We start from the raw sequence: 10,129 nt of genomic DNA, 5'->3' as shown, positions 1-10,129 counted from the left end.
TGATTCCATCCATGCACTGAGCCGAAGCCAGCGATGCTTTGGCTTCCTGCCCACATGCAAATGACATGGCAGCAGTGCAGGGTGTCAGCATACAGCAGCCAGGCTCTGCTTCTCACATGAGTTTTCCAGTCTGTCCAGTCTCCCTAAGAGTTGCTTTCCCAAGCCAGTGTGTGTCACTGTTATAACATGCTGTCCAGAGCAGATAATGGAGCGGCGTGTTGGTTACTGCTTCCACACACTCTGAGCACTAACTCAGCCTCTGGGGGTCTGTCGGATGGTAGGCCGTGGTCCTGGGCAAGATGCAGTCCTTAGCCCCCAGGGTCTATGGAAACAACAGCCATGACAGGAACTTACGTAGAAAGTGTGGGATGCTATAGGATATCACAGCAGAGAGGAGGGGTCCAGCTGGGTCACAGGGGTCTGAGAATGCTTTCCAGAGGGCCATGGTGAGACCAAGACCTGAGCAAAAAAGCAGGTGGGGAAGAGAACTTTCTAGGTGGAAGGGATTAAATGTGTTGGGAGTCCTTCAGGAAAGCAAGAGTCCGTGCTTTGTAGGCTACAGGTGGCTTGCCATGGTTACTTCAGCAAGCAGTGAGACTAGGACCTGTGAGTTCTCTGAGCAGTATGATCTTGGACCCCTCAGAGACTGTGGGAGCCACTGAGGGCTGAGGAGGAGAAATGCCAAGACCTGGTTCTGATGCAGAGCTGAGTTGAGGGCGTGGTACTGGGAGGAGATGGAGTCGGACAGAGTTGAAGACAGGAGGGTGGCTCTCATCCATGAGCTGCTCCCGAGCGCCCTAGAAAGGACTTGATGGTTGTGGAATTTGCTAGACTTAGTGCAGACAGCCAGATTTCTCGTGTCATGTAATGCCATTGGCTAAGACAAGGGTTCGCAGACAGGAACAGCTTAGGAAACTTCCCAAGACTCTAAGGCTAGGGTCTAGGAAAATGATCTGTCACTCAGATTCCTGATTCAGCAGCCTAGAGGTGTTTGGTAAGTCACAGGAAGGTAAGGAGTCTAAGTAAGTACAGTTACTGCCTGGAACCCATGCGGGCCTGAGTTCCATCCCCAGCACACAAGGAAATCCATGGCAGGGTACAGATGACACTATCCAGAGAGAGATGCTAAGAAAAAAGCACAGGATTATACCCAGCAGGGTTCTCCAGGGACTGCCACCAACCATGTGTGCCAGGAAAATGACTGGCAGTCGGTTACCAGAGAGACAGCAGAAGCAGGAAGGTGGCACTCAAAAATCAGAGGCACAGACAGCATAATCTAGGGCAGCCACACAAGTGAGCTTGGGGTGAAAGCAGCTGCTTGACCTTGTCTTCAGCTCAGCCACATCAGAGGTCAGGGAACCAGTGCCAGCTGGGGGGTGGGGGTGGGGGCGCAAAGCCTACAATGCCTTAAAGTCCTTTGTTGGAAGGGCAGGCACAGGCATCCAGAAGGCAAGGGAAGGGCCTGCTGGAGATGAGTCTGAGAAGTAGGAACAGATGACAAGCAGAAACTGGTTGGAGAGAGGGAGGGAAAAGGATACTGCTGATGTGGGGAGCCTTGAAGGTGAGATGACAGGAAGTTGAGGGAGGTCCCATCTGATGCTCCTATCTGTGAACTGCCCAGCACAGTCTTGGGAGGAAGTATAGAAGCAGTTCCCACAGCCTGACGATGGGAAAGGAGAAAAGAAGTAGCTGGTGGTGGATGGTTTGCATGGTAGGGGCAAGGGCGTAAGCAAATTGCTGTGCTGGGCTCGAGGGCAGGGGAAGTGAAAGCAGAAAGGCTCCAGGGCCATTGGCGTTGACAACGTGCAGGAGTACTCACCCGGCATGTGCAACACCGAGGGTTACAACATAGTACCATGGGGCGACATATGTGGGGTGACAGTTCCCAGGCCTGCCTGTGCCTCACAACCAAGCCAAGTGAAAATGCAGGCTTTAAGCCAGGTGTGGGGGCGTACACCTTTAATCCCAGCATCTGGAAAGCAGAGGCAAGAGGATCTCTCTGAGTCAGAGGCCTGCCTGGGCTACATGGTGAGTTCTAGGCCAAGGCTATGTATAGATGCCTGTCTCAAACAAAAGTACAGATGCCTAGGCTGGGGATATGGCTCAGGAGAGTCCTTGCCTAGGATGTTTGATGCCCTGGATCCCATCCAGGGTATCAAACCAGGTGTGGTGGTGCCACATCTGTAATCCCAGCACTAAGGACATGGCAGTTAGGATCAGAAGTTCAATGTCTGTGCTAGGGAGATGACTCGGTGGTTAAGAGCACTGGTCGCTGTCCTGGGGATCCGGACTCAATCCTCAGCACCTGTATGGCAGTTCACAAAAACCTGTAACAGACAGACAATACACTCAAACACATAAAATAAATAATTCTGAAAAACTAAGTACTACATGGTCATTCTCAGCTAAATACTAAGGTTGGACAATAGCCTAGATTACATGACACCCTGCTTTAAAATAAATAAGGGACTGGAGAGATGGCTCAGTGGTTAAGAGCACTGGCTGCTCTTCCAAAGGTCCTGAGTTCAATTCCCAGCAACCACATGGCAGCTCACAACTGTCTGTAACTTCTGTTTTAGGAGATCTGACATCCTCACACAGACATACATACAGGCAGAACACAAGTGTACATTAAAAAAAAAAAATTTAATTTAAAAATAATAAAGGCTGGGAAGATAGCTCAAAGGGCGGCCCTTACCACTCAAGCCTAAGGAGCTGGTCTCCAGAACCCACGTAGATATAAATACCAGGTAGGCATGGTGATTTGCTTATAAGTCTATACTCAAAAGACAGGTCCCTGGGGCAAGGTGGCTAGCAAGAATACAAGCTCTGGCTTTAGTTGAGAAGCACTGCCTCAGAGACTAAGGAAGACATCCAGTGTCACTTTTGGGCCTGCACATGCATGTGCACACACATGAACGTTCATCCGTAGATGAACACCACATAAATAAAAAACTACAACCTCGTCTCTTCCTGGTACCCAGTACGTAGCCTTAGGCTCAAATGTGACCCTTTTGTCGTCATATTTGGAAGCCATTTGGAACAAAGGAGCAGCAAGCACAGAGAATATTCAGTGTGATAGCTGCAGGCCCAGCCTAATCCAGGAGGCTGCAGAAGCGGGCCAGGAGGGTGGCAAAGACAGTTTCCTATTGATAAATCCAGGCTGCAGGTGAAAGGATGCTCCAGTTAGCCCAGCAGAAGGGAAAGTGTCAAGCCAGCGTTCCAAGCCCAGGGAACACCATGTGCAAAGACAGGGCCACATCTGTTGAACTCCAGTCACTCGGTGTAGCTGGAACACATACCGTGTAAACAAGGAGTGGTGTGGCGTCTCAGGAGGAGGAAGCAAGAAGCACATTGTTCTGAGCCTCCTTCCCTGTGCTCCACTTTCCACCAAAAGAGCCAGAGGATGTCTACAAGAGAGACTTCCATAAGGGCCAGGAAGCAGGCTCGAGGCTGGGCAGGAGGCACTGGCTGTCCAGTACATCAGGTGTACTCTGCAGACCACTAAGAGGGGAGCAATAGTTTTGTTTGGACTGGAACTTGGCACCACAGCTTCGAAGTTATTTATTTGCTTTAGGGGAAAGGCGTATGTCCTAAGCTGGGAGAGAATTACTGAAGGACCCTCCCTTCTGGGCTCCCAGCCAAAAGTCAGGATAAGAGGCAGCCTAGAGTGAGTCCATTCAGAGGAGTGTACCGACTTTGTGGGCAGTTGTTTTTCTCCCAGATTGCTGCTTCCCCCTCCCTTCCTGGGGCCCTAAAAGCCTCAGTTGACTCCCAACCCCATTTCTCCCTTATTTTCAGAGATCTCTGAACATGCACAGGGAAGTAACCCACATCAACATGGACATTTAATTTGCTCAGCAGATCCCAAAGTCACACTGGTGCTGACTGGTTCCCTCAATACCCGCTCATCTCTCTACTGAGCCTCAAAAACAGTCCATCTAGATCACCCTACAAAGTCAGGGTGCGCTCAAAACAAACAGCAGCTGAAAGACAACCCAGGACACTCCCATCCCCGTCCTGTGTCACTGCCAAGAGAGAACCAGGTCTCACCCTGTGGCCCCATTCTCAGACTGCATCCAGACAGCAGGAGATGGGAGGTCAGAGCCTGTGGAGAGCCAGGCCTGCAGCAGGAGTACAAGGGTATGGCCTCCAGAGACCCCAGACTCAGGGGGACTCTTAGGAGCTAGAAGAGAACCTTACAGTCAACAATTATAATAAACTCCTGACTCCCTGAGGAGTCAGGTCCCATCGAGACCCTGCCTGCCACAGGAGCCCTCACTAAGCTAATAGGAGCACCCGGGCTCTAATCCCAGAGGTCTGCAGTGCTAACTTACCCTGAAACGCCAAGTCAGTCATGAGCACAGAAGAATCTCTTACCCAAGGACAGACAAGCAACTTCCCATTTTGAGTTTTTCTAAGCCTGCTGACTCTGAGGCCAAAAATGAGCTACCATTAAGAGTTCTGCCCTGACAAGTGCCAACTGGGTACTTGTAGATTTCAAAGCTGCTGAGGTGGGAAGGAAGAGTCTTCAATAACAAAGACAGGCCCCTGGGCTCAAAGCCATGCCTCTCATTTTAGCATAGAGGATGGGGTATGTAGGTACCAGTGGTACCCAAGTTCTGGGAACACTAGGGACGCTTACCCTGGTTAACACAGAAAGGCATGACTACATGTGGGGCATCGTGCCAGGGACTTCCCACACATGTCATTTATTCCCTGAGAAAGAGGTAAAAGAAATGCCATGTGGTTGGGAGGAAACCATAAAGGCATGGCAGGGATGGCCAGGAAGAGTCATGGCCTGGGAACTTCAAGGGACATAGGGACAATGTTAGTTGGGGCTTCTGTAACAAAATGCCACAGACTGACCTGCTTACACAGCAGAAATTTAACTCACAACTCTGAAAGGCCAAAGTCCACAATTAAGAGTTTCAATAAGGACCCTTCAGAAGGCAGAAGGGAAGGCTCTGGTCTAGAGTGTCCCATGTGGCTTATAGTTGCCCCATGCACCTCCAGAGTCTCATGTGACAAAGCCTGACCTCAAATTCAATTTGTTACTGACAATGACCTTGTAATCCTCCTGCCACCAACCTCCTGAGCCATGCCCAGCTTATGCAATGCTGGGGACCAAAGCCCAGGGTTTCATGCTTGCTGGGCAAGCACTCTCCCGGCGGAGCTGCTTCCCCAGCCCTGACAGTGCCCTCTGGTCTCCCCTCTGTGAGTTGCTTTCAGGAGCACACCCTGTTTTGTTTGGACAGTTGCATTAGGAACCTACAGGCTTTATTTGCATCTGATAACCTCTGTCAAGATCTAGCTGCAAAGAAGCTCAGTCCTGAATTCCTGGGCTTAGGACTCCCACACCTCCACAGGTGAATTTTAGAAAGACACAATTCAACACCGGTTAGGAGTGTCCAGCCCAACTCTCTCAAAATCAAAACAACTATTACACTTACTGCGTGTGTATATGCATGTGTGTGTTTGTGTATCACATGCTTGTGAAAGCCAGACGACAACTTGGAGGACTTAGTTTTCTCCTTGCACCATGTGTACTCAAGGGATTGAGCTCAAATCATTAGGCTTGGCAACAAGCACCCTTTCCTGCTATGATAGCTCACCCTCAATGTCCTTAAATGAGGCCCCAGAAGCTTTGGATAAGAAATTCATGCACAATCACCCAGCAAGGTGGAAAAAAAAAAAAAAAAAAAACCAAAAAAAAAAAAAATAAGGACCAAGGTCTTTTATTGCTCAGGACTTCTCCAAGAGCTGTGGCTGCTTGCCTGCTTCCAGGAGCTTCTTCCCCAAGGCATGCAGCTGTTGTTGTGCAGGACTGAGCCATCATCGAGAGTTCAGCTGGCCCCACTTGCAAAAGTTCATCTCAGCTGGCTCCATTAGCTGCTGACCTTCCCAGGAGAGGTGGGGATCGTCATGGGACCCTCACCTGAGTATCCAGCCACTCCTCCCAGACATTTGTTTGCAACTCTGCCCTTCTGGCATGTGACCTCTGTGTTTCTCAGGAGGGGGTAGAGTACACAGACTGGGAAGGGGATTCTATACCATCCTGGAAAGGCCATCGAGCACGAGCACGCTGTGTGCTTCTAGTGATGTTGTCTAAGGTCACCCAGGACCATGCCCATAACTCGCCTTACCCATGCTCTCTGTAAGTGACCCTAATACATATTGATTCCCAGGGAGAACCTCAGTGGAGTCCAGCTGTGTTATTGAGACCTTATAAAAAGGGGGAAGATTTAATAATACACTTGGAGCTTGTGTGTGTCCCTCTCTCCCCCAAGAGAGAATTGTCACAACAGCATCCTAAAAACTAGTCGAATCTCTTTACAGGACTGAAGCGAGGACCTACAGAGACTCACTTACAGACAGTAGTTAAGCAGACTGACCGTGTCAGAGCAGAAGGCCTCCGTGAAGGGAGCTTTCTGGAAGCCATGTCTTCTTTTCAATGGTCCCTCTTTTAAGAAGCCAGAAAGGGGCGGAATGGGGGGCTGGAGATATGGTCAGCGAGTAAGGCTAGGTACTGTTCTTACAAAGCACCCGGTTTCGGTTCCCAGCACCCATGTGTTGGTGACAACCAACTGAAACTACATTTTTAGGATTTCCAAAATCCTCTTCAGACTTCCAGTAACACCAGGCATGCACTGGGTATACAAACAGACATGTAGATAAAACACTCATACACATAAAAAATATATAAAAGGTATATTTATTTATTTTGGTTTCGGGGTGTGTGTGTGTGTTTTTCCAGACAGGGTTTTTCTGTATAGCCCTGGCTGTCATGGAACTCACTCTGTAGACCAGGCTCAAACTCAGAGATCCGCCTGCCTCTGCCTCTGCCTCTTGAGTACTGGGATTAAAGATATGTGCCGCCACCATCTGGCTTAATATGTTTAAAAGAAGCCAGAATGGCCAGGCAGGCAGTAGTGGCGCATGCCTATAATCCCAGCACTTGGGAGGCAGAGGCAGGCAGATTTCTGAGTTCAGGGCCAGCCTGGTCTACAGAGTGAGTTCCAGGACAGCCAGGGCTATACTATACAGAGAAACCCTATCTTGAAAAAAAAAAAAAAAAAAAAAAAAAAAAAAAAAAAAAAAAAAAAAAGCAGCCAGAAGTGGGATTTGGGGTATGGCTCGTTTTGTAGAGTGTTTGTCTAACATGCATGAGACCCTGGGCTCAGCCCCCAGGACTTTGTGAAACAGCATGTAGTAGTTACTGCAGCACTCAGGATATAACAGTGTAAAGGTAGGAAGGTCAGATTTTTTTTTTTTTTTTTTTTTTTTTTTTTTTTTTTTTTTTTTTTTGGTTTTTTGAGACAGGGTTTCTCTGTGTAGCCCTGGCTGTCCTGGAACTCACTCTGTAGACCAGGCTGGCCTCGAACTCAGAAATCCGCCTGCCCTGCCTCTGCTGGAATTAAAGGTGTGCGCCACCACCGCCTGGCAAGGTCAGATTTTCAATGTCATCTTCAGCTACAAGTTTAAGGCCACCAGCCTGGGCTATAGGAGACCGTGCTCACAAAATGAAGAGGTAACAAGTGCAACCTATCACACAGTTCTGTTCCTGTCCTGTGGCTGGCACCCACACACACACACACACACACACACACACACACACACACACCAGCACTGTTAGCAAGCACTTCTTTGGGGTTTGCCTGGACTCTCTTTTGTTCATCCTTGGGTCCAGAAAGCCAGTGAATAGCCATATGTTTGGAGAAGTCACTAAGGAAGCACTAGAATAAGTGGCAGAGGTTTCAGAGGCAAGCTTTTATGGCCCAGCCTGCACACATAGCCAGTGCTCAGGGGAGGCTAAGACCTAGCATTATTACCATGGGTTATACCAGCTCATCCAGGCCCCTAGAGACCCAGCCTCAAAAAAGTGAACAGACACAGAGGCTAAATAAATAAATAAATAAATAAATAAATTGAATATAGCACTCGGTGAGGGACACCAGACCACAAACCAAGATAGCAGGGTGCAGGAAAGGAAGAAGTTCACCTTGTCCTTCCTTGTACCAGGGCTGCTGGCTTTGCAGACATTTGCTGTTTTTTTGGTGGTTAGTTGGTTTTTTTTTTTTTTTTTTTCCTTCTTAATTCAATAAAAATAGCTCTGTGGGACAACATAGTATAGCATTTGTGGAAATAAAAACTAGGAACCACATCACAGGGTGTTCTGATGCAAACGTGGCCCCAGCTCCCCAGGCTGATTTATGCCGAAAAGGTGGCAGCCTTCCTTGGTCCCAGGTGGGGCCTGGCCTTGGGGAGGAAGGGAGGAGGAGGCACAGAGCCATCAGCTGTTTCCCTCTCCAAAGCTAGAAGCATAGCTTTGTCTGAGCCTGCCTTCTGCACTATAAAAAGTTTCCGCCACAAAGCGTCCATTCAGGAAATCAAGGTTAGAGACCCTGGGCTTCCTGACTTGATTGCTCTCCTGGGGTCTGGGCCCAGCTCAGAAGGGTGGGGTGTGTGGGCTTTGCAGGTTACAGGATGTGAAAGTGAGGACCAAGGTTAGGGGAGAGAATAAAAGGCCAAGAGTAGAACACGCCCAGCAGAGGCCATGTGCAGTTCTCTTCTTCAGGGTTTCCTGTGGGTGAGCTGAGAACATTGTGTTCTGGCTCTGAACTTACCCTGCGGGGGCTGCTCCCCTCTCAGCCTCTGGGTCCTAGTGCTGGACCTCGAAGGCCTTGGCTTCCCTACAGTGCTGTTTCTCCTGACTCTGGCTGCTATGGAGGGTGGTCCCCAGCCACCTCCATAGCATCTTCCAGGTTATGATGGTGGCTTCGCACATAACAAAACATCCTTGGAGTATCAAGGCTGAAGTTCAGGAAATAGCTAACCAGCATCTCCATGTTTTCCTGTCTTCTGGTTGCTGGGAACTAATGTTGAGCCATCACTGTAATGAACCTTTGCCTTCAAAGCTCTGCAGAGATACTTGAGAATACAAGCCTTCTAACTGGTTTGGTGTTCGTTTATTTGTGTATTTGATATTTCTGTCATGGCAATGCTTACAGATAGAATGCAAGGCCTTGCACAGGCCTGGCAACAGGTGCTTCATTTCCTTCCTCTTTTTTATTGCATCTAGTTAGGGTGTGTTTATGTGTACACTATGGTGTGCATGTAGAGGACAGAGGACCACTGTGGGAGTCTCTTCTCTCTTTCCACCATGGATTCCAGGGATGCAGGGATGACTGTAGTCATCAGGTGTCCTCTGTCACTCTCCTAACTGTTGTGGGTGTGTCTCACTCCTCCATATCAGGCTGCTGGTCAATGCCCAGTGATGCTCTTGTTTCTGGTCCACCTCACTAGCACCACAGCGCACAGGACCACACTTAGCTTTCTTCATGGATGCTGGGGATCTGAGCTCAGCAGAGTTCCCCACTGAGCCCATCTCCCAGCCCTAGTTAGTTGTAGTGTTTTGTTTTACATGTATTTTATTGCATGAATGTTTGACTTGTGTGTGTGTGTATGTATGTATGTATGTATGTATTTATTTATTTATTTATTTATTTAGGTTTTTTTTTTTTCACATAATTTCAAATGGAGCATGAAGCTGAGGCTGACCTTGAGTCCAGCCTTCAGTTTTCCAAGTGCTGGGAGTACAGGTGTATGCATTTATTAAATGTGTATGACCACACTGTGCTTGACACACCAGAAGAGGGCATTAGAGCCCATTACAGATGGTTGTGAGCCACCATGTGGTTGCTGGGAATTGAACTCAGAACCTCTGGAAGAGCAGTCAATGCTTTTAACTGCTGAGCCATCTCTCCAGCCCAGGACTCAGACTTTTAAGAGATAGACTTTAACTACATCCAAATCGCAGCAAAGGCTTTCGGTTCAGAGAGGATTTTTGACACTTCTCAGCCTCTGTTCTGGGTTACAGATTTCTCTGTTAAGATTACATACCTCTCTTGGACCTGCAGAGATGGCTCAGCAGTTGAGAGCACTGGTTGCTCTTCCAGAGGACCTGGGTTCAATTCCCAGCACCCACATGGTGGCTCACAATTTTCTGTAGCTCCAGATCCAGGAGTCCTGACACTGTCACACAGACATAGGCACTGGCAAAACACCAATGCACATAAAAATAAATAAATCATTAGGAGAAAAAAGGTTGCACCCCTCTCTTTCAAGT

General features: G+C 48.6%; 1 long non-coding RNA gene across 1 annotated transcript; it reads left to right on the top strand.

Moving 5' to 3' along the window:
- Window positions 1–7,338: 7,338 nt before the first annotated feature.
- Window positions 7,339–8,957, top strand: LOC143435223 (uncharacterized). The gene is made up of 2 exons (XR_013105347.1): window positions 7,339–8,395; window positions 8,732–8,957. It is a non-coding gene; the product is annotated as an uncharacterized LOC143435223 (long non-coding RNA).
- The last annotated feature ends 1,172 nt before the right edge of the window (window positions 8,958–10,129 follow it).

This window comes from Arvicanthis niloticus, chromosome 20 (genome assembly GCF_011762505.2).
Source record: "Arvicanthis niloticus isolate mArvNil1 chromosome 20, mArvNil1.pat.X, whole genome shotgun sequence".
Taxonomy (NCBI): Eukaryota; Metazoa; Chordata; class Mammalia; order Rodentia; family Muridae; genus Arvicanthis; species Arvicanthis niloticus.
This window is presented reverse-complemented; position numbering and strand designations above follow the sequence as displayed.